The sequence below is a fragment of the Nicotiana tabacum genome, chromosome 1 (assembly GCF_000715075.1).
Source record: "Nicotiana tabacum cultivar K326 chromosome 1, ASM71507v2, whole genome shotgun sequence".
Lineage (NCBI taxonomy): Eukaryota > Viridiplantae > Streptophyta > Magnoliopsida > Solanales > Solanaceae > Nicotiana > Nicotiana tabacum.
Genome location: NC_134080.1, coordinates 1,573,443 through 1,601,265, shown reverse-complemented (window position 1 = coordinate 1,601,265; position 27,823 = coordinate 1,573,443). Strand labels below are relative to the sequence as shown.

At 40.4% G+C, this 27,823-nt stretch overlaps 1 protein-coding gene across 1 annotated transcript in view; it reads right to left on the bottom strand.

The window, feature by feature from the left end:
* Positions 1-26,169, bottom strand: part of LOC107759450 (putative late blight resistance protein homolog R1A-3) — a 34,561-nt gene extending 8,392 nt beyond the window's left edge. Inside the window, exon 1 of the mRNA XM_075226088.1 lies at positions 25,830-26,169. The gene's annotated coding sequence lies outside the window, so the exon portion shown is untranslated. The remainder of the gene's footprint in view (positions 1-25,829) is intronic.
* Between the last annotated feature and the right edge of the window lie 1,654 nt (positions 26,170-27,823).

Below are 27,823 nucleotides of genomic sequence, written 5' to 3'. Positions count from 1 at the left end.
TCTGACTGTTGGGGGTTTAAAATATGGTCGTTGGCCTGCAAAAATAGCCGTTTGGGCTTTGTAAAATAGCCATTTAACCCCTCCCCCCTCCGCAACTTTGTTTTAACCCCAAACTTTTTATAATTACACTTTTTCCCTATTTTCAACTATAAATACCCCCTCATTCTTTCATTTTTCTCACAAAATCATCAATCTCTCTCTAATTTTCTTCTATAATTGGTTACTTTATTGTTGCAATTTCTGTGAAAAATTGTGAAGTTGGTGAATTGAAGTATTCAAGTTTTCAATGATAATTAATTTTCAACAAGTTGTTCGTCAATTCGGTAAACTCGTTCCAACTCTTTGGTTTTAATATTATAGTTTTGTTTGTTTTATTTACTTTGGATAATTATAATTAAGATGGCCTATTCCTTAAAAAAATAATTAGTAAACATAAGGAAAAATCCAAGAGTGGTGAATCTAGTGGCCAATCTATTCCTCCTCTAATTCCCCGGGCTCCCCTACCCAAACCCCATACACACCCTCCACCTGCTCCTATTCTTGATAGTGATAATACTTTATTACAATTTAATGAGAGTCAATATGTGCATAATGTTGGAGGTAGTGAACACTTAGATCATGAATATATGAATTCTCTTTATGGTAATCCAACTATTGATGAAGAAGATGAGCAGCAAATAGATTTGGATAAAACGCAACCGGATGATGATACACCTACTAGTCTTGTTGCTGAAGTTAACCCAACTAATCCAATGATGCCCCGGTTGACCCCCTATTACTACCCTTACTTTTTCTAGACAACCTTCTAAACGGGCCGAAAGAAAGGTTCCTAAACCTTGTCCAACTAGATGGAATTACATGTATGAAAGTTTAGTTGTTGCATATGAATATAGAAACACCATAAACTCAACGTTTAATGCTCATGTAAGTGATAATGATGAGCACCTTACAAATGCGGATTGGGATAATGTTAAAATGCTTGTAGATTTTTTAGAAAGATTTCATGTTGCTACAAATGAATTTTCTAGGCAATATTATCCTACTATTTCTAACTGTTTAGTTTATCTTGCAGAACTTGCAAATTTGTTTGCTTATTTTTCAGAGGGTGAAGAAATTTATGAAGACGTTATTAATTCTATGAGAAAGAAATTTAAAAAATATTTTTTCCCTATTCCCCCTATTTATGGTGTTGTTGCCTTGTTAAATCCTACTATGAAATTATGAGGTCCTCAATATTGGTATCAATCTATTTATAATGGTTTAGAACTTGAAGATGATGAGTTGTCTAAACTTTCGGACGCACAAGCCTCAATTAAAATAAATGCTCTAACTATTTATAATGCTTATCAAATTACAATAGATAATGCTAGACCAAATGTTCCAACTCCTTCTTTTTCTAGTTCTCAATGATCTAAAAGAACCGCAGGAGTAAGAGAACTTACTGCTTAGGCCGGGTTTAGGGGTTCTCAAGGTTGTAGCACTAGTGATTGTTTACAACTAAATGAGATTAAAGTTTATTTGTCACAGGGACTTGAGGAAATGAATCCCGACGGCTCATTTAATCTTTTTGGAATGGTGAAAAGACAAATAAAAGCACTTTCCCATACTTTCAAGGATGACCCGAGACATTTTAACCATTCAAGCTTCAACAGTGGCATCGGAGAGCGCTTTCAGTCAAGCAAGACTTCAACTCGGTGATTATAGAGCGTCTATGAGGGAGAGCTTGGAAAAATCAGTACTTTTCGGAGATTGGATCCGTTCGGAACGAAGAAATTTTGGACTTGCTGAATCACACCCATAGGTAGACGAAGCTTACGAAGAAATACTAGCTGAACTTGCGGAGGATGCAGCTTCGCCCGGAAGCGATGATGAACAAGCTTCTTTTCTGCCACCACCAACGAAAATTCCTCCGAACCTTGATGGATTTATGAAATTTGTAAGAGATACCATGTAAAATTAATATGTAACTTGTATTTTTGCACATCTTGATTAATTTTTTTTTCTTCTCAATGGTGGTATTAGCAATTTGTTATGCTCATTCCATTGGGGAGAAGGAAGACTAAGAAAGATTGAGCCATGTTTTGTTAGTGTTGTAAGCACGTGATTTTTGACCCTCCCCGAGAATTTTCACATTTTTAGCGTGAATATGTGAAATTGGGTCCAATATAGTCATTTTAACTATTTTACTTTATTTCGTTGCAAAAAGAAAAATCACAAAAAATATATATATAATTTTAGTTTATGTATTTCTCATAAACTTGAAAAATACAAAAACATTGTACTTTATTTTGGTACTTTATATAAATTCGAAAATTACAAAAAATATAGTTCTATTAATGTTTGCAGTCATTATAATTTTGAAAAATACAAAAAATATTACTTCATATTTTTGTCTTTATTAAAGAACGAAAATTACAAAAAATATAGTTTTATTAATATTCTATAGTCATTTTAACTTTGAAAAATACAAAAAAAATTACTTTATATTTTATCTTAATATTTAAAAGACGAAAATTACAAGAATAGTTTTATTAATATTTTGTAGCCATTTTAAATCCTTAAAAATATTTAAAAAGAAAAAAGATATAGTTTTGTTAAATACTAGTCTTATTTTTGGTAGTTATTTTGCTTACATAGGACTAGTTAAGTAGCGTGTTCCTATTTCTCGGGTCCGGGCAAAAGAATAATATTCGGGTTCAAACTACCCGGTTTTAGGCCTAATTTTTGGACCTAGCCCATGATAAACCGTGTCCAGGACACGTGGGGAACCCCACCACGCGTGGGGGACATATGCCTTGAACCCCACCACACGTGGGCTCATTTTTCTGGGCAAACCCATGCTAAATACACGGATGAAACAAAGGAACAGGGGACTTTTTTGAAAATTTTGGGGTTTGGACACTGTTCACGCTCCTTCTTCTTTAGAAGAAGAAGCAGAAAAACCTACCCCAAAAAGGACTCCATTTCCGGACTTCCCCCCAGCACCGGACCAACACCCCTACTGCCCAAAACCACCATGAACGACCACTAAGCTCCTTCATCCCTTCCGGCACCCCCACGCACCAGCCCCCTCGCCGGATCATCACCAAACGTAAGCTCCAAACCCTCCCGTAAAACCACCCACGAAAACCAGTGACACCACCAGCCCCATCGCCTTCTTCCTCACCACAAAACCCTAGCAAAAACCTAGGAGCCCTCCCCGTCAACCAAACAACCCGTCAGCCACCTTCCTCGTCGGAACTCCATCGTCGACCACGTCCAAACACCAAGCAAAACCCAGCAGCCATCGTCGACCACTATACACGACGACCTCCGTTGTCACTGTCACCCCAGCACCACGACCAACATCAACAACCCCCCAGCTCGTCGTCCACCACTAGTTCCCCTACCCACGACCACCTACTACCCAGCATCGTCCAAAACCCCCGTCGTCAACGAACACCCAAAGCTAAGCCCGTCAGCAGCCCCCCCTGGCGTCGACCTTACTACTGTCGGCATTGTCGAGCAGCTGTTGGTTGCCTCGATTCGACTTTGGTCCGAGCTTTCGGTTTTTCCGGTGAGTTTGCTTTTGCTCGTCGAGGTGTGCTGTCCGAGGTTCCGTCGTTGTTCTTCGTTCAGAGAGGTCCGGCTTGAGTTCCGTCGGAATCGTGTTTGTCGTTCTGAGTTTGTCGAGGTGCAAAGGTTAGTAAACCTCGATGTATTAGATAAATAAACTTTACGTTGAATGTTTGGGATGCAATATAAAAATTGGTATGGAAATTTTCTGCCTATGTTTCATTGTCTGCATTTTGGTTCATTTTCATGTTATGTTATTCTTGTTTATTTGATGTCGTTAATTAAGTTGGACTAGTCGTTCTACGACACAAGTTTGACGTTAATCTGTTCGTCCTTTCCTTCGGTTAGGTCATTCGACGCTCAATAGTATTAGTGCATGTTGTTACTACTACCGAAACACTCATTCACTAAACCCCTTTTATTAAACTTCTAACAAGTCATGGGATTTTAGTTGTAAAGAGGCCGTAAGTTTTAGTATTGTTAAAGACATAAAAATGGCATCCTTTTAAAAAATAAAAAATAAATAATAATAATAATAATAATAATAATAATAAAGAATAAAATGAGACGAGCCTCGCCGAATAAAAGGGACAAATTGCGGGGCCCTCACAAAATATATGTATTAAATACTTAGATTCCGGGATGGGCCGTTTAACAAATTTCACGGCCCTCCCCAACAATAATAATGCGCTAGTTGCTTTAGGCGCGCCTTTAATAATGTTATCTCCCTAAACTCGGGTGCACATTTATGTGACCCAAATCCAAATCTCAACGGAGTCGAAATATGTCTCTAGTCACGGGCGCATCGATTGTGGCGTGGCCCGAGATGCATTTCCATGACGTTGCAAATTCCTTTTAAAAATAAGAATGAGATGAGCCTCGCCGAATAAAAATACAAATTGTGGGGCCCTCAGTATATATTTGCTTTAAAAATTGTTTAGACTTCGGGATGGACCGTTTAGTAAAATTCCACGGTCCTACCCAAAATAAATACGCTAGTCGCTTTAGGCGCGCCTTTAATAATTTAATTTTCTTAAACTCGGGTGCACATTGATGTGACCCAAATCCAAATCTCAACGGAGTCAAAGTGTGTCGATGACCACGGGTACATTGATTGTAACGCGGTTCGAGATACATTTTCACAACGTTGCAATTCTTGATAAAAACAGTAAATGATAAAAGCGGTTAAAAGTTAAATTTTGCACATAAGTTCACACTTGTATAAAACCAGATAATCAAGCCGAATATAACAGTTGAGCGACCGTGCTAGAACCACGGAACTCGGGAATGCCTAACACCTTCTCCCGGGTTAACAGAATTCCTTATCCGGATTTCTGGTACGCAGACTGTAATATAGAGTCATTATTTTCCTCGATTCGGGATTAAAATTGGTGACTTGGGACACCCTAAACCTCCCAAGTGGCGACTCTGAAATAAATAAACAAATCCTGGTTCGATTGTCCTTTAATTGGAAAAAACTCCCCCTACGCCCCTCGGGCGCGAAAAAAGGAGGTGTGACAGCTCTGGCGACTCTGCTGGGGACACGACCCAGAACCACTAGTTCAGGGTTAGAATTCGAGCTTAGATAAATTGTTATATTTGGTTTTATCTGATTTTTACATATTTGAGCCTAATGTGCTAAATGCTGCTTTTACCGCTTTGATATTATTTGAACTGTATATAAACTGTGCCGGAACCCTTCTCTTCTTACCTCCGGGGAGAAGCTCGCTGGTCGAGACTCCCTATTCTGTTAGTGTCAATACCCGGAATAAGAAAGAGGACGGATAAATTACGAAGCCGGACGACCTTTTGGTTCCCGGTAAGTTGCCCCCTCCTCGACTCGAGTTGTCCGCTCGGGTACACTGTCTAGAACACTGACCCAGGTTTTGAACATAGAATAACGTGACTTCATGCCGGATCCCTAGTAGGAGCGTTTATTTGCATCATGTGCATTTGACTTAGGGGACTCAACACAGGGGTTGGGTCCGTCTAGGACAAGCAACCTGAAAATAATAGACCATCTTTTGGCATCCTATGTGCTACATGTTGTATTTATTCAAGGGTGAATGGGTCATTTGGCGGACCAATGATATTTGCGGACAAATGACACTCCTTATCATGCTGATCACGTTAAATAAGAAAGTTGCACGATTTTTGATAAGCATGCTATTATATTAATTAAGCACATGGGGAACATTGTGGAATTCAAGAAGCCTTGGTATTCCACATGTCCCCCACGCTTCGTTTTTGGGAAAAGCACATGGGGAACATTTGTGGAATCCAAGAAGTCTTGAAATCCACTATGTCCCCCATGCTTCATTTTTGGGAAAAAGCACATGAGGAACATTTGTGGAATCCAAGAAGTCTTGGAATTTCCCATGTCCCCCATGCCACATTTTTTGAAAATAATAACAAAATAATAATAAATAAAAAAGAGCATTGGAAAATTCAAAAAGATTTTGTATGTTGAAAAAAAGAAGGAATGTTTTATGTTTTTTGTTAATTTGTTTGTTTGTTATGAATGAAAAATAATAGTCTATTTTGATCGTTGTGAAAAATAAAAAAATAAAAAATATAAAATGGAAAAGGGTCTTCTCAAAAATAGTTTATTGGCCCGAACTACGCGGGTTTGATTCTCACCGGATGTGAGATACGTAGGCAACCCTCATCGGGTCCAACCCCACCTTTTGCTAAAATAGCCAAAAATCAAAAATTTTAATCTTGTCATAAATAAGTCGGGTGATGTCCAACCCCACCTATTGCTAAAATAGCCAAAAACAGATAATAAATAATAATCAAAAAATATATATGTCAAATTTTAGTTCTGTCATAAAGAAATTGGGTGACGCTGTTTTGTCAAAACATAGCCGAATGTTCCCGAAAGGGACGCCGGAAGGCTGACTTTGCATAAACAGCCACCTTTGGGTCATTTTTAAGACTTGGTCCAGTTGACCCACACAGCCTTAAAAATCTTCGTCCTCGAGACGTTGAAAGACCGTGTTTGCAATATTGACTTTTCTAATTTGAAAAACGATAAAAAGAGTCATAAATAAGTCGGGTGATGTTGTTGTCATAAATAGCCGAATGTTCCCAAAAGGGACGCCGGAAGGCTGACTTTGCATAAATGGCCACCTTTTGGGGTCATGTTTAGGATTTTTGGTCTAGTTGACCCACACAGCCTTTTAAACTTTCGTCCCCGAGACGCTGAAGGGCCGTGTTTGCAACACCACGTTTTCATTGTAATTTGAAAAAAAAAAAAACAAAGAGTCAGCGGTCAGGTGAATACCGTTTGAATTTTGTCATAATAAGCCGAGCCAGCTTCGGCCGCGTCTTAAACCGTTCTTGCCGAAATAGCCTTAGAGTATCTTTCAGTTGTCGAAAGGCTATTTTCGTAAAAGAATGGACAAGTTTGTAAAAGTGTCATAAAATAATCCTTCTCGGCCTCAAAATTCATGTGAAAGTTGGAAGGGGCCACGTTTGCAAAAACAACCATTTGGTTAAAATTAGCAAACGGAGGAAGGAAGTTGGCCATTTGTTTTTAAAGTTTGCAAATCTTATGATTAGAATATGTGAGTTGTTTGATTTTCGAGTTTGTAGGTCATCTTCAAACCTTTGAAACCCAGTTTGTTCTAATATGAAAATTGAAATGTTTATTATTGTTTATCTTTTATTGGCACGAACTACGCAAGGTCTGATTCATGCGGGGTCATGATACGCAGGCAATCTCCATAAGATTCGACCACAACAAGAAAATAAAAAAATAAGAAAAAAATTTTTTTGAAAAAAAGAGAAAAAAAGAGAAAACAAAAAAAATGAAAAATCTAAAGAAAAAGAAAATACAAAATATAATAAAATACAGGGGTTCCCAAAGTACTTCAAAGGGGAAAATAAGCAAGCCGGGATGACGCATGTTGTTTGAAGCAAAGCATGTTAGGAACCGTTAACTGCCTAGGGGCATTGCATCCTCAATGTGTTGTTATCAAATCTTTTAAACTCTAAACGCTAACAAGTTTGTTGTTTTCCGAATCTCAAACAGTTAGTTGTTAAAGAATTCTGGCAACACACCCTTACCAAACTAGATCCAAAGGACCGATAATAACAAGCATGACTACTTCAGAGAATAGTACCGAGGAAGAAAGGCTGATGAGCCAGTTGTTAAAGGAAGCGATGGGAAAGATAGAAAGGATGGGACTAGAGATGAATGCAATGCATCTAGCTCTAGCCAAAGCACAAAAGAGCCCTGAGCCATTGGGGCACATGCCGGAATACCCTCACTCCGGCCCTTCAACAAGCCTCCCAAATCCCCATTACCATCAAGAAAGAAGCCCTCATGATTCCCAGGCTCCACCACCCCATCAACCTCTCCCCACACCCGATATTCCCACTCTTGTGGGACCCACACCAGCCCCCTTGCACAGAACGACCAGTGAGCCATTGTTTCAGGCTCACGATACGCAATACTATCCCCCTGAGCCTACATTCCATGCCCCCGAACCACATGCTTACAATCCACACTTGGAGGTACCGGCAGAGATCGAAAAGCCGGTTAAATCCCCTGAACAGGATGAGGTGTTGAGAAAGTTCAAAAGCCTGGAGCAGTCCTTCAGGAACCTGCACGGTTTGGGCAACCAGGTCAGCGTAGCATACAAAGATCTATGTCCTTTCCCAGACGTCCAACTCCCGGCTGGGTTCAAGATGCCTAAGTTTGATTTATATGAAGGGCACGGTGATCCCATGGCACATTTGCGGGGATTCTGTAGCAAAATGAGAGGGGCATGCGGCAAGGATGAGCTGCTAATAGCTTGTTTCAGCCAGAGTCTGAGCGGATCTGCACTAGAATGGTATACCAGGCAGGATTCCAGTAGGTGGTATACTTGGGATGATCTGGCGCAAGCTTTCGCAGGTCATTTCCAGTACAATCTCGAGATAGTCCCGGACCGTCTCACATTGTTGAGGACTGGAAAGAAGCCTGGGGAAAGTTTTCGTGAGTTTGGTTTCCGCTGGAGAGAACAAGCGGCCAGAGTTGATCCTCCCATGAAAGAGGGAGAAATGGTGGACTACTTCTTGCAAACACTTGATCCAACTTACTTTGGTCACTTGGTGACAACGGTTGGGAAATCCTTCAATGAAGTGGTAAAGATAGGGGTCATGATAGAGGAGGGCCTAAGGTCTGACAAAATCCTAAATTACTCAGCGCTCAAGGCAACGACCCAAGCTATTCAGAGCGGCGCGGGAGGTGTGCTCGAGGTCGCATCAGTCGAAGCAGGTACTGGGTCCAAATTCAGAGGTCCTTCCCCTCACTACCAGCCCAGGCCCCACACTCCATACAACCTTCCACAACCCTACTATCCACCATCAGAGCCACTCTTTTCAGACCATCATGCCCAAGCCTGCCCCCGAGCTCCATATAATCCGCCTCAATATTATCCTCCGAACAAGGTCCGGTCGCAGGGTCAACCATCAGGTCACCCCCGCTGGCGAGAGCCAGCACCACGTAATGCATTCTTGCCTTCACAACGTTTTCAAGCACCCAAAGACCCTAGAAAATAGGGGCATGGGGGAAAACAAAGGCAAGGAAACAATTTCACGCTAATTGGGGAGTCCTACGCAAGTTTGTTTGAAAAGCTAAAGCTTTCAGGACTGATTGAGCCGCTCCTTGGCTATACTCCAGATCCATATGCAAAAGGGTTCAATCCTGCTGTACGATGCATGTACCACTCTAATGTCCAAGGACATAGCATTGAAGATTGTCGTTCTTTGAAAAAGGAAATCGAAAGAATGATTCAGGAAGGGGCAATTGTGATCGACGACAGTGACAGGGAGCAGGCGAATCATCTTGAGAACTTGTTGATTGATGTTGATAATACTGAAGTTGGGGATGGTCTTGGCAATGTTGATATAGAGCTCAATGGCTAAAATGTCATGCTTTGCAGTTGGAAGATACTCCATTTTGGGTCAGCCGGAGATGCCGTGCTTGGATAGTTGGAAAGACACTCCATTTTGGGTCAACCGGAGAGGATCTTTGATGGTCTATTTTGTTGTCATTTCCGTTGTTCGGATTATTAGGATTGTAATTCGGATTTGTTTTGTGTCAATGTCTTTCCGCTTATCTTTCCGTTTTGTCATAGCGGTTTGTTTAAGTTTTGTCCAAGTTGTTTAGGATTTTATTCCAGTTTGCTTTGTTTTTAAAACCATTTGTTCAGTCCAATGCAAAAAATTCAGTCTTTGATTATTCCCAGTCATCTTTCTGTTTAGTCATTATGTCATTTTTATTCAGCACCGATTCTAGTGACATGACATGCGTACACAGTTTGGGCCTAGTCTTTAAAGTTAATCATGAAACCCCAGAAAGGCGGTCAAACCATTTAAAGAAAATAAGGACAGTTTGAGATTATTTTGAGCCCGAGTCATGTGGAACTGGGGTAAGTTAAACACAAAGAAAACCGTTAAAGAAAGATTCGCCTAAATTGGCATGAGGGTCGTTCATAATAATGAGAATGAGAGTGTTGCCCAACGGTGCTTTAGAAGTGACAAACGAGCAAACAGATGTTGTATATAATTGTCAAGTCTGGCACCATCAGAAGAGACTACAAATTTAAATTGTGTTGTTTGCACTAAGCATGTTTTGAAGACTGGAATGACGAAGGCATTTTGTTCTGCTACCTAAACACTTTATCCTTCGTTACCCCTTTTGAGCCTTATTTATTTTTCTTTCATACCCCTCGTTCGGAATCAGTAACAACGAAAAAAAGAGAAAGAAAGAAAACAACAACGAAAAAAAGAGGAAAAAAAAGAAAAAAAAAGAAAAGAAAAGTGATAACAAAAAGCAAAAAAAAAAAAAAAAAAAGAAAGTCAAATGGAGAAGAGGAATTGGGAACTACGTTTGACCTGATTCCTCAAAGAGGATACGTAGGCGCTTCACGGCTCGGTCATAGTTTTGAAAAATGGAAAAAATCAATTAAAATATCCCCAAGCAAGAAACTGGGGCAAAAGTTGCGTTTGTTGTAAATAAATCTAATTCCGAAAGTTGTAACTAATAACCCAAAATTAATGTATTTTTTGAGCCTTTTATACCCTTTCTTTCTAGCCTATCCAAAACCCACATTACGGTCCAAAGAAAGACCTTCTGATCAATCTCCAAAAGATGCCAAGTCAGACAAATGAAGAGTCTTACCGGCGAACATAACATTCTGTTCCACAGCAGAAAGGACTCTAATCTCCGACAGAAAGAGTCATACCGGCAACACTCCAAATCCCCCCAGCTGGAAAGTGATACAAATGAGAGAGTCTTATCGGTGAAAACCTTCATAGGCACCATAAGGCGATGAAAGCTGAGAGAAAAAAACAAAAATGAGAGAGACTTGATAGTGAAAACCCTTCAGGCACTACAAGTCGAATAGGATTGAGAATCAGATGGGGAATTGCCAATTGAAGATCTTGAAATATGATTGGCGCTAGAGGATAGGACACATAAGCATGTCATGACCATTAGAGTCGGTATCTGCGTTTGATAGGGTTTTATTCATAGTTTCTTTTGTTAAAGAGTCGTCTTTTTCCTTTATCTTTTTATTCTGTTCCCTTTTATCTTTTTTTCCTTTCATAGAAAAATTCCTCAATAGAGTCTGTTTGGTCAGAACCAGTGGGAAATGACTTCAAAATAGGCCATCATCAGCTTTCCAATCAGGCAAGATGAGATCTGACTAGTACATCCAAGTGGTATAGTCAGCAAGGAACAAGCGCGCGGCTAGTGTCGAAAGATATCCCCAGCAAAGGGAATTGACAAAAGGATTGACAAGTGCCAAGAGGGTACCCTTGTCGAAATCAAAGGTTATAAACCTCAAGACCGAAGCCCCTGGACAAAGCAAGGAGAGCAATGAGCATGGTGTGGGAAATTCATATTAGACCAAGAGGTCAGGGAAATGCCAGTTTCCGAGCTATGCCACAAAAGAAGAGGGATATCCCCAGCAGAAAGGGATTATCCCCAACAAATAATATCATCCTAACAAGTTTTGGAGCGCAGAGCAGGAAAGGAGAAAGGGAAAAGCCATCCCCAGTAGGAGTATCACAACCAACCACCATGTTTTAAACTAACAAATTTTGTTTGATTTGAAACAGGTAAAGGAAATGGCATTGATGCCAAAATGCATGCCGCAAGGGATATTATAAAACTAGGGCAGAAAATTTTCCTTTCATTTAGAAAATTTTCTGAAAGTCAGATACCCATTTGGGGAAGGATAAAGATAACGCCAATCTCAAGGGAAGTGGTATTTGTACCAGTGTTGCCCCCAACATAATAAGTTTAAATGGAGGAAGTTGTTCCGCAGCGGACAACAAAGGGATGAAACTTGAGCTCAGTAAGCACTAGTTCTGAAGGAATCAGAATCCCCCGGCAGTGTTATCCACGACAACGTTATCCCCAGCTGATAACATTTTACCCCCAACAGGTAAGTAAATAATTCCCCAACAGTGTTATCCCTAGCAGTTTCGAGGAGTCCAACACAAGTTTGGTGAAAATCGGTATCCTCAGCGGTTCCTTTCAGGTTAAGGCAAAACAAGTCTCAAAGGAGTTAGTCTTCAAAGGAAGAAGCTAATAATAATAATAATAATAAAAAATAAAAATAAAAAATAAAAAAATAAAATGGGGAAGGTAGAAAGGGAAATCCATCCCAATCCCCAGCAAGTATTCGGGGTAAGACGTTTTCAAGTCTTAAGGATATTTTGGGTTCATCCGCCCTCGAATAGGATATTTTGGGTTCATTCGCCCTCGAATAGGATATTTTGGGTTCATCCACCCTCGAATAGGATATTTTGGGTTCATCCGCCCTCGAATAGGATATTTTGGGTTCATCTGCCCTCGAATAGGATATTTTGGGTTCATCCACCCTCGAATAGGATATTTTGGGTTCATCCGCCCTCGAATAGGATATTTTGGGTTCATCCACCCTCGAATAGGATATTTTGGGTTCATCCACCCTCGAATAGGATATTTTGGGTTCATCCGCCATCGAATAGGATATTTTGGGTTCATCCGCCCTCGAATAGGATATTTTGGGTTCATCCGCCCTCGAATAGGATATTTTGGGTTCATCCGCCCTCGAATAGGATATTTTGGGTTCATCCGCCCTCGAATAGGATATTTTGGGTTCATCCGCCCTCGAATAGGATTCTATTTTTAAAGTTGTTGTCCATACCAGGCACCCACCTGTATAACGAGAGGAATACGTTTCAGTCCTTAAATTTCATACCAGGTGCCCACCTGTATAACGAGAGGAATACGTTTCAGTCTTTAAATATACCAGGCGCCCACCTGAATAACGAGAGGAATACTTTTATGTCTTAGTTTAAACAGGCGCCCACCTGAATAACGAGAGAAATACTTTTGTCTGTGCATTTCATATTTTAGGCGCCCACCTGTATAACAAGGGAATACATTCCACGTCTTTACCCATAGGAGATGCATTTCCTCCTAAGTTTGTTTTAGTTGCACTCATAGAAGATGCATTTCCTCCTAAGTTGGTTTTAGTTTCACCCATAGGAGATGCATTTCCTCCTAAGTTTGTTTCAGTTCTACCGATAGGAGACGCACTTCCTAAGTTCAGTTCTACAAATAGGAGACGCACTTCCTAAGTTCAGTTTTACCATAGGAGACGCACTTCCTAAGTTCGTTTTACCCAATAGGAGACGCACTTCCTAAGTTAAGTTTCACCGATAGGAGACGCACTTCCTAAGTTTAGTTCTACCAATAGGAGACGCACTTCCTAAGTTCAGTTTTACCATTAGGAGACGCACTTCCTAAGAATAGGTTCACCAATAGGAGACGCACTTCCTAAGTTAAGTTTTACCATAGGAGACGCACTTCCTAAGTTCAGTTTATCATAGGAGACGCACTTCCTAAGTTCAGTTTTACCATAGGAGACGCACTTCCTAAGTTCAGTTTTACCATAGGAGACGCACTTCCTAAGCAAGTTTCATCAATAGGAGACGCACTTCCTAAGTCAGTTTCACCATAGGAGACGCACTTCCTAAAGTTCAGTTTCACCATAGGAGACGCACTTCCTAAAGCAAGTTTCACCAATAGGAGACGCACTTCCTAAGCAAGTTTCATCAATAGGAGACGCACTTCCTAAGTTCAGTTTTACCATTAGGAGACGCACTTCCTAAGAATAGGTTCACCAATAGGAGACGCACTTCCTAAGTTCAGTTGTACCAATAGGAGACGCACTTCCTAAGGAGACGCACATCCTAAGCAAGTTTTACCAGTAGGAGACGCACTTCCTAAGATAAGTTTCACCCAGAGGAGACGCACTTCCTAAAAATAATTTCACCAATAGGAGACGCACTTCCTAAGAATAGTTGTACCAATAGGAGACGCACTTCCTAAAATTCAGTTCTACCATAGGAGACGCACTTCCTAAAAATATTTCACCAATAGGAGACGCACTTCCTAAGTTCAGTTTTACCATAGGAGACGCACTTCCTAAGTTCAGTTTCACCAATAGGAGACGCACTTCCTAAAAATATTTCACCAGTAGGAGACGCACTTCCTAAGCAAGTTTCACCAGTAGGAGACGCACTTCCTAAGCAAGTTTTATCAGTAGGAGACGCACTTCCTAAGATAAGTTTCACCAGTAGGAGACGCACTTCCTAAGCAAGTTTCACCAGTAGGAGACGCACTTCCTAAATCCATTGTACCAGTAGGAGACGCACTTCCTAAGTTAAGTTTTACCAATAGGAGATGCACTTCCTAGATCCATTGTACCAATAGGAGACGCACTTCCTAAGAATAGTTTCACCCAGTAGGAGACGCACTTCCTAAGAACAGTTATCCCCAATAGGAGACGCACTTCCTAAGTTTATTGTACCCAATAGGAGACGCACTTCCTAAGTTTATTGTACCCATAGGAGACGCACTTCCTAAGTTTATTGTACCCACAGGAGACGCACTTCCTCAAAGTTTAGTTTTACCCGTAGGAGACGCACTTCCTAATCGAGATTTTATTCATAGGAGACGCACTTCCTAGTTTCTAGTCACTGAAGTTTTCACCCTTAGGAGACGCACTTCCTAGTTTAGCTCATTCCGATTCAACCATAGAAGACACACTTTCTAGTTTGAGTCGTTGAGATTTTTATTTTAGCAGACACATTTGCTAGCAAGAGTTTTGGTTTTACTCATAGGAGATGCACGTCCTAGCCTAGTCTTTAGTTTACTCTCATCATTGCATCAATAGTGTGAGTAAGTTACGATTTTGCTAACGACTCACAAACCTTCCCAGTGCAAACTGGGTTAGGAAATTTTGTTTGTTTTAATTGTCAGGGACCCGCCTGTAGAACGGAGGTTGTTGCGTGTCGAAGATAGAAGAAGTCAGGAGTCCGCCTGTAGAACGGGGAAACATTTTTCAAGATCAAGCAGTGACCCATTGGAAAGTAGAAGGTTACAACAAAAATCCCCAGCACTCAATCCAAGATAGAAGCAACAAGAAGCTCGCCCCAAGAATGCAAGTCAACAGTCTGGGATGATCAACAGAAGCTGGTCACCAAAAAACAAAAAAAAAACAAGAAGAAAAAAGAGAGAAAAAAAGAAAAAAAGAAAAGAACCCAAATTACGGAAGTGGAGAACAAATGTGGTCTGCTCAAGAACTAGCACCTACAACTAGCAAGTATCAAGGTTCAGATCCAAAGTCTGTATGAAGCACCATTCAAGACTCAAGACCAAGTTTCAGAAGACTTAAGAGATAGGAATCCTTGTAACTAGTAGCTGATAGGCTTAGTTTAGTCTTTTTCAGTTTTCATTTTTGTTGTAACGACAAGACCCCAGACCGGAACCTCAACGGAACGGCACCTCGATCGGCTCTCCACCTCGGTACACTTCACTATCTCTCTCATTCCCGAACTACACGTGGCCTGATTCCTGTATAACCAAGGATATGTAGGCAGCTCAGATACCAGGGCTCGGTCACATTCCCTCCCTTTCCTTAAGTGTAGTCCGTCCAAGTAATGGTCGGGTCAAAAACACGTCTAGTCGTTCTTTGTCGGAAAACTCTTCGTGTTTCCAGTCAAAGAGGGGCAGCTGTAAGCACGTGATTTTTGACCCTCCCCGAGAATTTTCACATTTTTAGCGTGAATATGTGAAATTGGGTCCAATATAGTCATTTTAACTATTTTACTTTATTTCGTTGCAAAAAGAAAAATCACAAAAAATATATATATAATTTTAGTTTATGTATTTCTCATAAACTTGAAAAATACAAAAAAATTGTACTTTATTTTGGTACTTTATATAAATTCGAAAATTACAAAAAATATAGTTCTATTAATGTTTGCAGTCATTATAATTTTGAAAAATACAAAAATATTACTTCATATTTTTGTCTTTATTAAAGAACGAAAATTACAAAAAATAGTTTTAATTAATATTCTATAGTCATTTTAACTTTGAAAAATACAAAAAAAATTACTTTATATTTTATCTTAATATTTAAAAAACGGAAATTACAAAAATAGTTTTATTAATATTTTGTAGCCATTTTAAATCCTTAAAAATATTTAAAAAGAAAAAAGATATAGTTTTGTTAAATACTAGTCTTATTTTTGGTAGTTATTTTGCTTACATAGGACTAGTTAAGTAGCGTGTTCCTATTTCTCGGGTCCGGGCAAAAAAATAATATTCGGGTTCAAACTACCCGGTTTTAGGCCTAATTTTTGGACCTAGCCCATAATAAACCGTGTCCAGGACACGTGGGGAACCCCACCACGCGTGGGGGACATATGCCTTGAACCCCACCACGCGTGGGCTCATTTTTCTGGGCAAACTCATGCTAAATACAAGGATGAAACAAAGGAACAGGGGACTTTTTTGAAAATTTTGGGGTTTGGACACTGTTCACGCTCCTTCTTCTTTAGAAGAAGAAGCAGAAAAACCTACCCGAAAAAGGACTCCATTTCCGGACTTCCCCCCAGCACCGGACCAACACCCCTACTGCCCAAAACCACCATGAACGACCACTAAGCTCCTTCATCCCTTCCGGCACCCCCACGCACCAGCCCCCTCGCCGGATCATCACCAAACGTAAGCTCCAAACCCTCCCGTAAAACCACCCACGAAAACCAGTGACACCACCAGCCCCATCGCCTTCTTCCTCACCACAAAACCCTAGCAAAAACCTAGGAGCCCTCCCCGTCAACCAAACAACCCGTCAGCCACCTTCCTCGTCGGAACTCCATCGTCGACCACGTCCAAACACCAAGCAAAACCCAGCAGCCATCGTCGACCACTATACACGACGACCTCCGTTGTCACTGTCACCCCAGCACCACGACCAACATCAACAACCCCCCAGCTCGTCGCCCACCACTAGTTCCCCTACCCACGACCACCTGCTACCCAGCATCGTCCAAAACCCCCGTCGTCAACGAACACCCAAAGCTAAGCCCGTCAACAGCCCCCCTGGCGTCGACCTTACTACTGTCGGCATTGTCGAGCAGCTGTTTGTTGCCTCGATTCGACTTTGGTCCGAGCTTTCGGTTTTTCCGGTGAGTTTGCTTTTGCTCGTCGAGGTGTGCTGTCCGAGGTTCCGTCGTTGTTCTTCGTTCAGAGAGGTCCGGCTTGAGTTCCGTCGGAATCGTGTTTGTCGTTCTGAGTTTGTCGAGGTGCAAAGGTTAGTAAACCTCGATGTATTAGATAAATAAACTTTACGTTGAATGTTTGGGATGCAATATAAAAATTGGTATGGAAATTTTCTGCCTATGTTTCATTGTCTGCATTTTGGTTCATTTTCATGTTATGTTATTCTTGTTTATTTGATGTCGTTAATTAAGTTGGACTAGTCGTTCTACGACACAAGTTTGACGTTAATCTGTTCGTCCTTTCCTTCGGTTAGGTCATTCGACGCTCAATAGTATTAGTGCATGCTGTTACTACTACCGAAACACTCATTCACTAAACCCCTTTTATTAAACTTCTAACAAGTCATGGGATTTTAGTTGTAAAGAGGCCGTAAGTTTTAGTATTGTTAAAGACATAAAAATGGCATCCTTTTAAAAAATAAAAAATAAATAATAATAATAATAATAATAATAATAATAAAGAATAAAATGAGACGAGCCTCGCCGAATAAAAGGGACAAATTGCGGGGCCCTCACAAAATATATGTATTAAATACTTAGATTCCGGGATGGGCCGTTTAACAAATTTCACGGCCCTCCCCAACAATAATAATGCGCTAGTTGCTTTAGGCGCGCCTTTAATAATGTTATCTCCCTAAACTCGGGTGCACATTTATGTGACCCAAATCCAAATCTCAACGGAGTCGAAATATGTCTCTAGTCACGGGCGCATCGATTGTGGCGTGACCCGAGATGCATTTCCATGACGTTGCAAATTCCTTTTAAAAATAAGAATGAGATGAGCCTCGCCGAATAAAAATACAAATTGTGGGGCCCTCAGTATATATTTGCTTTAAAAATTGTTTAGACTTCGGGATGGACCGTTTAGTAAAATTCCACGGTCCTACCCAAAATAAATACGCTAGTCGCTTTAGGCGCGCCTTTAATAATTTAATTTTCTTAAACTCGGGTGCACATTGATGTGACCCAAATCCAAATCTCAACGGAGTCAAAGTGTGTCGATGACCACGGGTACATTGATTGTAACGCGGTTCGAGATACATTTTCACAACGTTGCAATTCTTGATAAAAACAGTAAATGATAAAAGCGGTTAAAAGTTAAATTTTGCACATAAGTTCACACTTGTATAAAACCAGATAATCAAGCCGAATATAACAGTTGAGCGACCGTGCTAGAACCACGGAACTCGGGAATGCCTAACACCTTCTCCCGGGTTAACAGAATTCCTTATCCGGATTTCTGGTACGCAGACTGTAATATAGAGTCATTATTTTCCTCGATTCGGGATTAAAATTGGTGACTTGGGACACCCTAAACCTCCCAAGTGGCGACTCTGAAATAAATAAACAAATCCTGGTTCGATTGTCCTTTAATTGGAAAAAACTCCCCCTACGCCCCTCGGGCGCGGAAAAAGGAGGTGTGACAGCTCTGGCGACTCTGCTGGGGACACGACCCAGAACCACTAGTTCAGGGTTAGAATTCGAGCTTAGATAAATTGTTATATTTGGTTTTATCTGATTTTTACATATTTGAGCCTAATGTGCTAAATGCTGCTTTTACCGCTTTGATATTATTTGAACTGTATATAAACTGTGCCGGAACCCTTCTCTTCTTACCTCCGGGGAGAAGCTCGCTGGTCGAGACTCCCTATTCTGTTAGTGTCAATACCCGGAATAAGAAAGAGGACGGATAAGTTACGAAGCCGGACGACCTTTTGGTTCCCGGTAAGTTGCCCCTCCTCGACTCGAGTTGTCCGCTCGGGTACACTGTCTAGAACACTGACCCAGGTTTTGAACATAGAATAACGTGACTTCATGCCGGATCCCTAGTAGGAGCGTTTATTTGCATCATGTGCATTTGACTTAGGGGACTCAACACAGGGGTTGGGTCCGTCTAGGACAAGCAACCTGAAAATAATAGACCATCTTTTGGCATCCTATGTGCTACATGTTGTATTTATTCAAGGGTGAATGGGTCATTTGGCGGACCAATGATATTTGCGGACAAATGACACTCCTTATCATGCTGATCACGTTAAATAAGAAAGTATTTAAAAAGAAAAAAGATATAGTTTTGTTAAATACTAGTCTTATTTTTGGTAGTTATTTTGCTTACATAGGACTAGTTAAGTAGCGTGTTCCTATTTCTCGGGTCCGGGCAAAAAAATAATATTCGGGTTCAAACTACCCGGTTTTAGGCCTAATTTTTGGACCTAGCCCATAATAAACCGTGTCCAGGACACGTGGGGAACCCCACCACGCGTGGGGGACATATGCCTTGAACCCCACCACGCGTGGGCTCATTTTTCTGGGCAAACTCATGCTAAATACAAGGATGAAACAAAGGAACAGGGGACTTTTTTGAAAATTTTGGGGTTTGGACACTGTTCACGCTCCTTCTTCTTTAGAAGAAGAAGCAGAAAAACCTACCCGAAAAAGGACTCCATTTCCGGACTTCCCCCCAGCACCGGACCAACACCCCTACTGCCCAAAACCACCATGAACGACCACTAAGCTCCTTCATCCCTTCCGGCACCCCCACGCACCAGCCCCCTCGCCGGATCATCACCAAACGTAAGCTCCAAACCCTCCCGTAAAACCACCCACGAAAACCAGTGACACCACCAGCCCCATCGCCTTCTTCCTCACCACAAAACCCTAGCAAAAACCTAGGAGCCCTCCCCGTCAACCAAACAACCCGTCAGCCACCTTCCTCGTCGGAACTCCATCGTCGACCACGTCCAAACACCAAGCAAAACCCAGCAGCCATCGTCGACCACTATACACGACGACCTCCGTTGTCACTGTCACCCCAGCACCACGACCAACATCAACAACCCCCCAGCTCGTCGTCCACCACTAGTTCCCCTACCCACGACCACCTGCTACCCAGCATCGTCCAAAACCCCCGTCGTCAACGAACACCCAAAGCTAAGCCCGTCAACAGCCCCCCCTGGCGTCGACCTTACTACTGTCGGCATTGTCGAGCAGCTGTTTGTTGCCTCGATTCGACTTTGGTCCGAGCTTTCGGTTTTTCCGGTGAGTTTGCTTTTGCTCGTCGAGGTGTGCTGTCCGAGGTTCCGTCGTTGTTCTTCGTTCAGAGAGGTCCGGCTTGAGTTCCGTCGGAATCGTGTTTGTCGTTCTGAGTTTGTCGAGGTGCAAAGGTTAGTAAACCTCGATGTATTAGATAAATAAACTTTACGTTGAATGTTTGGGATGCAATATAAAAATTGGTATGGAAATTTTCTGCCTATGTTTCATTGTCTGCATTTTGGTTCATTTTCATGTTATGTTATTCTTGTTTATTTGATGTCGTTAATTAAGTTGGACTAGTCGTTCTACGACACAAGTTTGACGTTAATCTGTTCGTCCTTTCCTTCGGTTAGGTCATTCGACGCTCAATAGTATTAGTGCATGCTGTTACTACTACCGAAACACTCATTCACTAAACCCCTTTTATTAAACTTCTAACAAGTCATGGGATTTTAGTTGTAAAGAGGCCGTAAGTTTTAGTATTGTTAAAGACATAAAAATGGCATCCTTTTAAAAAATAAAAAATAAATAATAATAATAATAATAATAATAATAAAGAATAAAATGAGACGAGCCTCGCCGAATAAAAGGGACAAATTGCGGGGCCCTCACAAAATATATGTATTAAATACTTAGATTCCGGGATGGGCCGTTTAACAAATTTCACGGCCCTCCCCAACAATAATAATGCGCTAGTTGCTTTAGGCGCGCCTTTAATAATGTTATCTCCCTAAACTCGGGTGCACATTTATGTGACCCAAATCCAAATCTCAACGGAGTCGAAATATGTCTCTAGTCACGGGCGCATCGATTGTGGCGTGACCCGAGATGCATTTCCATGACGTTGCAAATTCCTTTTAAAAATAAGAATGAGATGAGCCTCGCCGAATAAAAATACAAATTGTGGGGCCCTCAGTATATATTTGCTTTAAAAATTGTTTAGACTTCGGGATGGACCGTTTAGTAAAATTCCACGGTCCTACCCAAAATAAATACGCTAGTCGCTTTAGGCGCGCCTTTAATAATTTAATTTTCTTAAACTCGGGTGCACATTGATGTGACCCAAATCCAAATCTCAACGGAGTCAAAGTGTGTCGATGACCACGGGTACATTGATTGTAACGCGGTTCGAGATACATTTTCACAACGTTGCAATTCTTGATAAAAACAGTAAATGATAAAAGCGGTTAAAAGTTAAATTTTGCACATAAGTTCACACTTGTATAAAACCAGATAATCAAGCCGAATATAACAGTTGAGCGACCGTGCTAGAACCACGGAACTCGGGAATGCCTAACACCTTCTCCCGGGTTAACAGAATTCCTTATCCGGATTTCTGGTACGCAGACTGTAATATAGAGTCATTATTTTCCTCGATTCGGGATTAAAATTGGTGACTTGGGACACCCTAAACCTCCCAAGTGGCGACTCTGAAATAAATAAACAAATCCCGGTTCGATTGTCCTTTAATTGGAAAAAACTCCCCCTGCGCCCCTCGGGCGCGGAAAAAGGAGGTGTGACAAGTGTCATAATAATAAAAATTATAACGCATTCCTTTGAATATCTTTTTACAATATTTTGGTCTTTTAAATTTGAATTTAAAAATTTTAAGTCACAATTATATAATATAATTTTCAAGAAATTGCCTTAGATAAATTTATTTTTAAAAAAATAGGCCAGACCCACTTAGGCCCATATATATATATATATATATATATATATGTGTGTGTGTGTGTGTGTGTGTGTGTGTGTGTGTGTGTGTGTGTGTGGCCTATCATGGCTTACAAGAAATTTCCTTAGATAAAAAACCTAAAAAAAAAAGGTCAGGCCCACATAGGCTCGAGACCGGCCCACTTAGCCCGGACCATTAGTTCGTGGTCCCGGTCCTGGTCCGGTTACCTCCAAAAGCCTACAAAACCCGGGACCGTTTAAGCCCTGCCCACAAAGTTCGGGCCCACATAAAATCGGCCCACGAGGCCCGTTTAGGCCTAGCCCGTTTGCCAGCCTTAGCTGCCGCACAGGCTGGTTTAGGTGGACAGAAACCACGTCCATGACAATTGGTATCAGAGCAGAGTAGTTTCGTGACAGAGACACAACGACCAATGGTAGATTTCGTGGTCTTGTTCGAGAACATAGCCGGTGGTAACAACGAACTGCAGGAAAGGCTAACGAGACTGGAGGCATTGATTGGTAATGTTCCTAAAGGTGACGAATTTCAAACTCCAGTAACAAGTCTTGCCTACCTTGAGGTAGAATTGGCAAGGCTGAGTCAAGAGAGTGCGGATCTGAAAAGCGAGACAGTGGTGTTACGACGTGCTGTGGGCGAGGATGCTCCTCAACGTGGTGTTGATCGTCTCATGGTAAAAATTCCTGAACCTAAGGCATTTGGTGGTGCAAGGAGTGCACGTGAATTGGAGAATTTTCTTTGGGGTATGGAGCAGTACTTTCATGCTATTTGTGTGCAAGATGAGAAAGAGAAAGTAACCCTGACTAGCATGTATTTGAGTGAAGATGCTAAGTTATGGTAGCGTACTCGTGTAGCTGAAGATGAAATTCTGGGCAAGCTAAAGATTGAGTCGTGGGAGCGGCTTAAAAGGAGTTGAAGGATCAATTCCTTCCTAGCAATACGTCTTGGATTGCTAGGGACAAACGGAAAAAGTTGTGGCAAACCGGATCAGTTAGAGCATATGTCAAAGAATTCACTTCTTTGATGTTGAACATAAGCAATATGTCGGAAGAAGATAAATTGCACGACTTCATGAACGGGCTGCAACAGTGGGCACAATTGGAGTTGCGTAGGCAGAATATTCAAAACCTCGCAAGTGTTGTGACTGCGGCTGATGCATTGGATGATTTTACTTGGGTGAAGAGATTTGTGCTTTAAAGTCCAATAACAGAAAGAAGGACAAGGCAAAGGAGTGGAAGAAATGTAAAAATAACAATGCTAATGAAGACAAGGGGAGGAAAGAGCAAGGAGAAAGGCAACAAATTCAGTGGTTGTTTCATTTATGATGGGCCACATCGAGCAAGGGACTGCACAAAGAAGGCAGTGTTAAATGGAATGAATGACGCGAATAAGAAGGCTGCATTGGAGGCAATAACCGGTGACAAACAAATGGCTGGTGTCAATGCAATTGTGGCTGAAGAGAGATGGGACCAAGTGGCGTTGCTTGTCAACCCCTTAGGACTTATAAATTGATCCAAATCGACACGGATGGTTTCTTAGGGCTCAGCCTCTTTGAGCTTGACTTGATAACAAGAGCGTTATCATGGGCAGCAAGAGTGTTGCCAAGTTAAGGTGTACGAGTAGCACCAAGAGAAAAAGGGAAACGGGCAAATGATGTCCAAGGCTTTGAGGGAGGCAATGCAGCTTGGCAAGGGCTTGACAACGAGATGCGGGCTGAGGGTGACACTTTAACATGACAAAGGAATCAAGGCATGAGGTAGTGATGCCAAGGCAAGGCAAAAACAAAGTGAGCAAAGGCAGGCCAAGTGCAACGGAAAGCATTCGCGCAAGGCAGACTTGTCATGAGATTGAGGCGCGACAAAGGGCTATGTGCGTGGGCAATGGCATGGGCAAAATGCGGCTACAATACACCTGAGTACAAGGCATTGACGCCTGATTCAAACCAAGGCACACACATGGGCAATAAGCTTCAGATTGACCAAGTCAAAGGCAGTTACACGGCATATGCTGTGCACATGGGCAACAGTTGGCTTTTGCTAAAAGCTGGCAGAATTGTTAGCACGTTTTTAGGGTCGTGATTCCATTATTATTAGCATGAACTATATGATCCTAGTAGTTGGGGGATGTCAACTACACTAGACTAACATAGTGGGATGTGTGGGACAAGTGTCTAAGCCTAAATGCAACAAGTGTAAGGCAAATGGGTTGTCTCATATTTTATAAATAGGCAGCATACTTATGCTTGTGGGGAAGGAGAGAAAAACGTGTATGAGTGCATGTTAAAGTCTGTTTTCAAGAGTGAAAATATCTAAGTCTAAGAATAGTCTTGTGAGAAAATCTGAGGGTCAAGAGTGATCTTCTTGTACACGGCATTGTACTTCGAGTTTGAGTTTCTTTGTATGCGTTAAGTACAAAGTTGGGAAAAGAATTTCCTATAATTGTGCCTTGTATTCTTGTTAATGTTCTGTTGCCTTTACTAAATTTCGTTGCCAAAATCAGTTCCTAAATTTTCTACGTTAAAGCTGCCTAAAAATATTTAAGTCCAAAGTTGGTGTAATTTTGGCCGATTGTTGTGAAAATGTTGAAGTCAAGTGCGGGACTTGGCTGCACAAGCTGATTTTGACGGACAGAAACCACGCCTGTGACAATTACCATCTCAGGCTTCTCAGCCAAACATACACACACAAAAAGGATTAGATAGATTCAACCAATTTAAATCCAGCACAAGCGCAGGCCTAAAAAATGGAATATAAACCGTGGATTTACGCCCAAAATCAGATCTAACATAGTTAACATTTAACAAGTCCCTAATGTTTAACGCATGTTTTTCTAATTACTCAGAACGACCCAACCATCATGTATATATGCTACTCTTTAGTGACCAACTCCATAAGTCAGATATAGTCGGAATCAAAAATATTTATGGGGTTTTAGTGACCTCAAGTTAATATATAATAACAACTAAGTTCACGCTCAAAAACTTATAAATATTTATTAAATTTCTTAATTACATGGTATGGATAAAACTAAAGAATTTACGTGAACCCTTAAACTTACTTACGTGATAGATCCACCCCTTCATAAGGCATATCGCCATCCAAACCGGCACACACATACAACAACAACAACAATAACAAACCCAGTGTAATTCTATAAGTGAAGTCTTGGGTGGAGAATGTGTACGCAGACCTTACTCTTACCTTCAAAAAGGCAGAAAAGCTGTTTCCGAAAGACCCTCGGCTTAGGGCAGCGCACACATACTAAAACAAGATAAATCCATCAAATACAGGATTTCCACAACATGAATCATATACTCATAGAGATGCTGATCTTCCAATTAAGAACACTATACGGACATGAATTCGCTCTCATCTTTAAACAGAACTAGCGTTGTACTCAAAGAACAAGACAGAAGGCTTAGTGTGTATAATCATTTCGATCATACCAGGGGAAAATAATCGGAAATAACCAGATTTATAATTGGTAATTAAAAAATAATCACAATTTCAAAAGTAAACGAAATTTAGTTATGTTTTTATAAAGATAAAATTTGAATAAAACATTCTTAAAAATCCGTAAAAATTCCAGCATAATACGATGGAGTTCAAATTTTTTACGTATAAGATTCCAGCATAATGTACTGAAATTTCATAATATGCTAGAGTTGCAACATAATATATTAGAAGTTTATATGCAGAAGCTCCATAATCCAGCTGGAACTTTTGATGTTTCAGCAAAATAGTAGTAACTATTTTTTAATGACCTTGCAAACTCTGACTATTTTCAATTACCAGTCCGAAAAAACTGGCTAGCCTGTGCTATTTGTCCAACATGCCATGACAAAATTAAATTTCATGATCCAAACTCCATGTAGCAATGCAAAATTTTGAAACATAAACAGAATGATATCTAAGGTTAAGAGAACACGCACCTTAAACCGGAGACAAGCTCTAGCTTTTGGTCTTTAATTCCCACAATTACCTCGTGAAGGAAAGGTGATGGAGTCTTAGGATTGAACTATATATATATAGGTAGATACCGTGGTAAAATGTGTTTGCGTGTGTGGTTTAGATGTGTAATGTGGGTGGTATATATTGTTTTTTTTGGTTTCCCACCCGGTGTTCGGTATTCGTATTGAAGCCCGACTATATCCGGATTCACGCCGGATAGAGCCCCATTCGGGAGATAGCACTTTCTACCAAAGATTTTTCCATACCCGAGCTCGAACTTGAAATCTCTGGTTAAAGAAGGAGCAGCCCCATCCTTTGCTGGTATAAATGGTGTATTTATAAGAGAATGAGAAGTAAAACGATGAGGCCGGAGAGTTGGATATATATATGTATATAATTATATATGTGGGAGGAAATTTCCTGTTAATTAGAACAATGTCAACGAGAGCACTCTCCTGGTTGAGGTGAATTAAAGAAATAACAACAGCATTTAAATATTGTGCCTTAATTGTAGCTGGTTTGGCTTATCTAACAAATTTGGGCAGACAATTTGAAGTGAATACAAAATTACCAAATACCAAAACTTAAAAGAGAGAACTTTGGAACAGTCGTTGGATCGTTAAAATAGCACGGGCTAGCCAGTTTTTGGACTTGTAATTGAAAAATAGCCAACGTTTGCAAAGTCATTGAAAAATAGCCATTATTTTGTTGTAACATGGAAAGTTCCAGCATAATATACTGGAGATTGGAGCACTTGTGTATGAACTTCCAGCATATTATGTTGGAACTCCAACACATTATGAAATTTCAGCATATTATGCTACTAGAGACTGAAGCACATGTGTATGGACTTCCAGCGCATATTATGTTGGAACTCCATCACACAGAAAGTTCCAATATAATATACTAGAGACTGGAGCACCTGTGTATGGACTTCCAGCGCATATTATGTTGGAACTCCAGCACATTATGAAATTCCAAGCATGTTATGTTGGAAGTTTACATGTAAAAAATTCGAGCTCAGCATATGCTGGAATATTTTTCGGATTTTAAATAGTATTTTTGTTCAAATTTATCTTTTACATGAAAAGTGGCTAAATTTCAATTACTCTTGAAACTATGATCATTTTTCAATTATCACTTGTAAATCTGAATATTTTGAATAGTTTGCTAGTATGTACCAACTTGCAGCATTAATCAATATAACACTTAAATAATAATTCAGGATTTTAATTCATGTTTTGTTAAATTCTGGTTTAGTTAACTAGCAAGAGAAGTCTGAACAGCTATTATAGCATTAATCAAGAGGCAACACTTCATGTGAGAAGTCTAAGATTTTTTTCCCAAGTCTAGTTTATGTATATTCAACTGGCCAGCTAAGTCTTAACAACTACCTAGATAATTGTAGCGTAATTAAAGGGATAGCAATGTATTATCAATTCATTTTTAATTGGGCGAAAATTATTTTGATCTCTTAACTTAAGTTTAAAAAGCAAATATTAAACAATAGGCATTTTGCTCCTCCAAAATCAATTGCGTTTTTAAAATACCTATTTTACGCTCAAGCTTATTAATCTTTGTCTGTTCTCTAAATAATAATAATAATAAAATTCAAACACACACACACATACATACATATATATATATATAAAATAGAGAATAAAGAGAAAGTGAGACTTAAATATGTACTTAATGCATAATATTAAACTAATAATCGTAAAAAGCAACGATAAAATTTGTTATGAATTCATAACAGTACAATTCTAGTTAAATTTTATGGACGTTAATTATTAAATTTGTAATAAGATGTTTTAATCGGTAAAACGCTTAGGTAAAGATAAAATATATCTTATATAATATAAGAAAACTATATGCATAGAGGAGGAATTGCAAATGTCAAGCGCAATATAGATAATGCATATGATAGGAGCCGTAGAATGTCGAGTCCGGAACCTAAATAATGTGTGTTTGGACT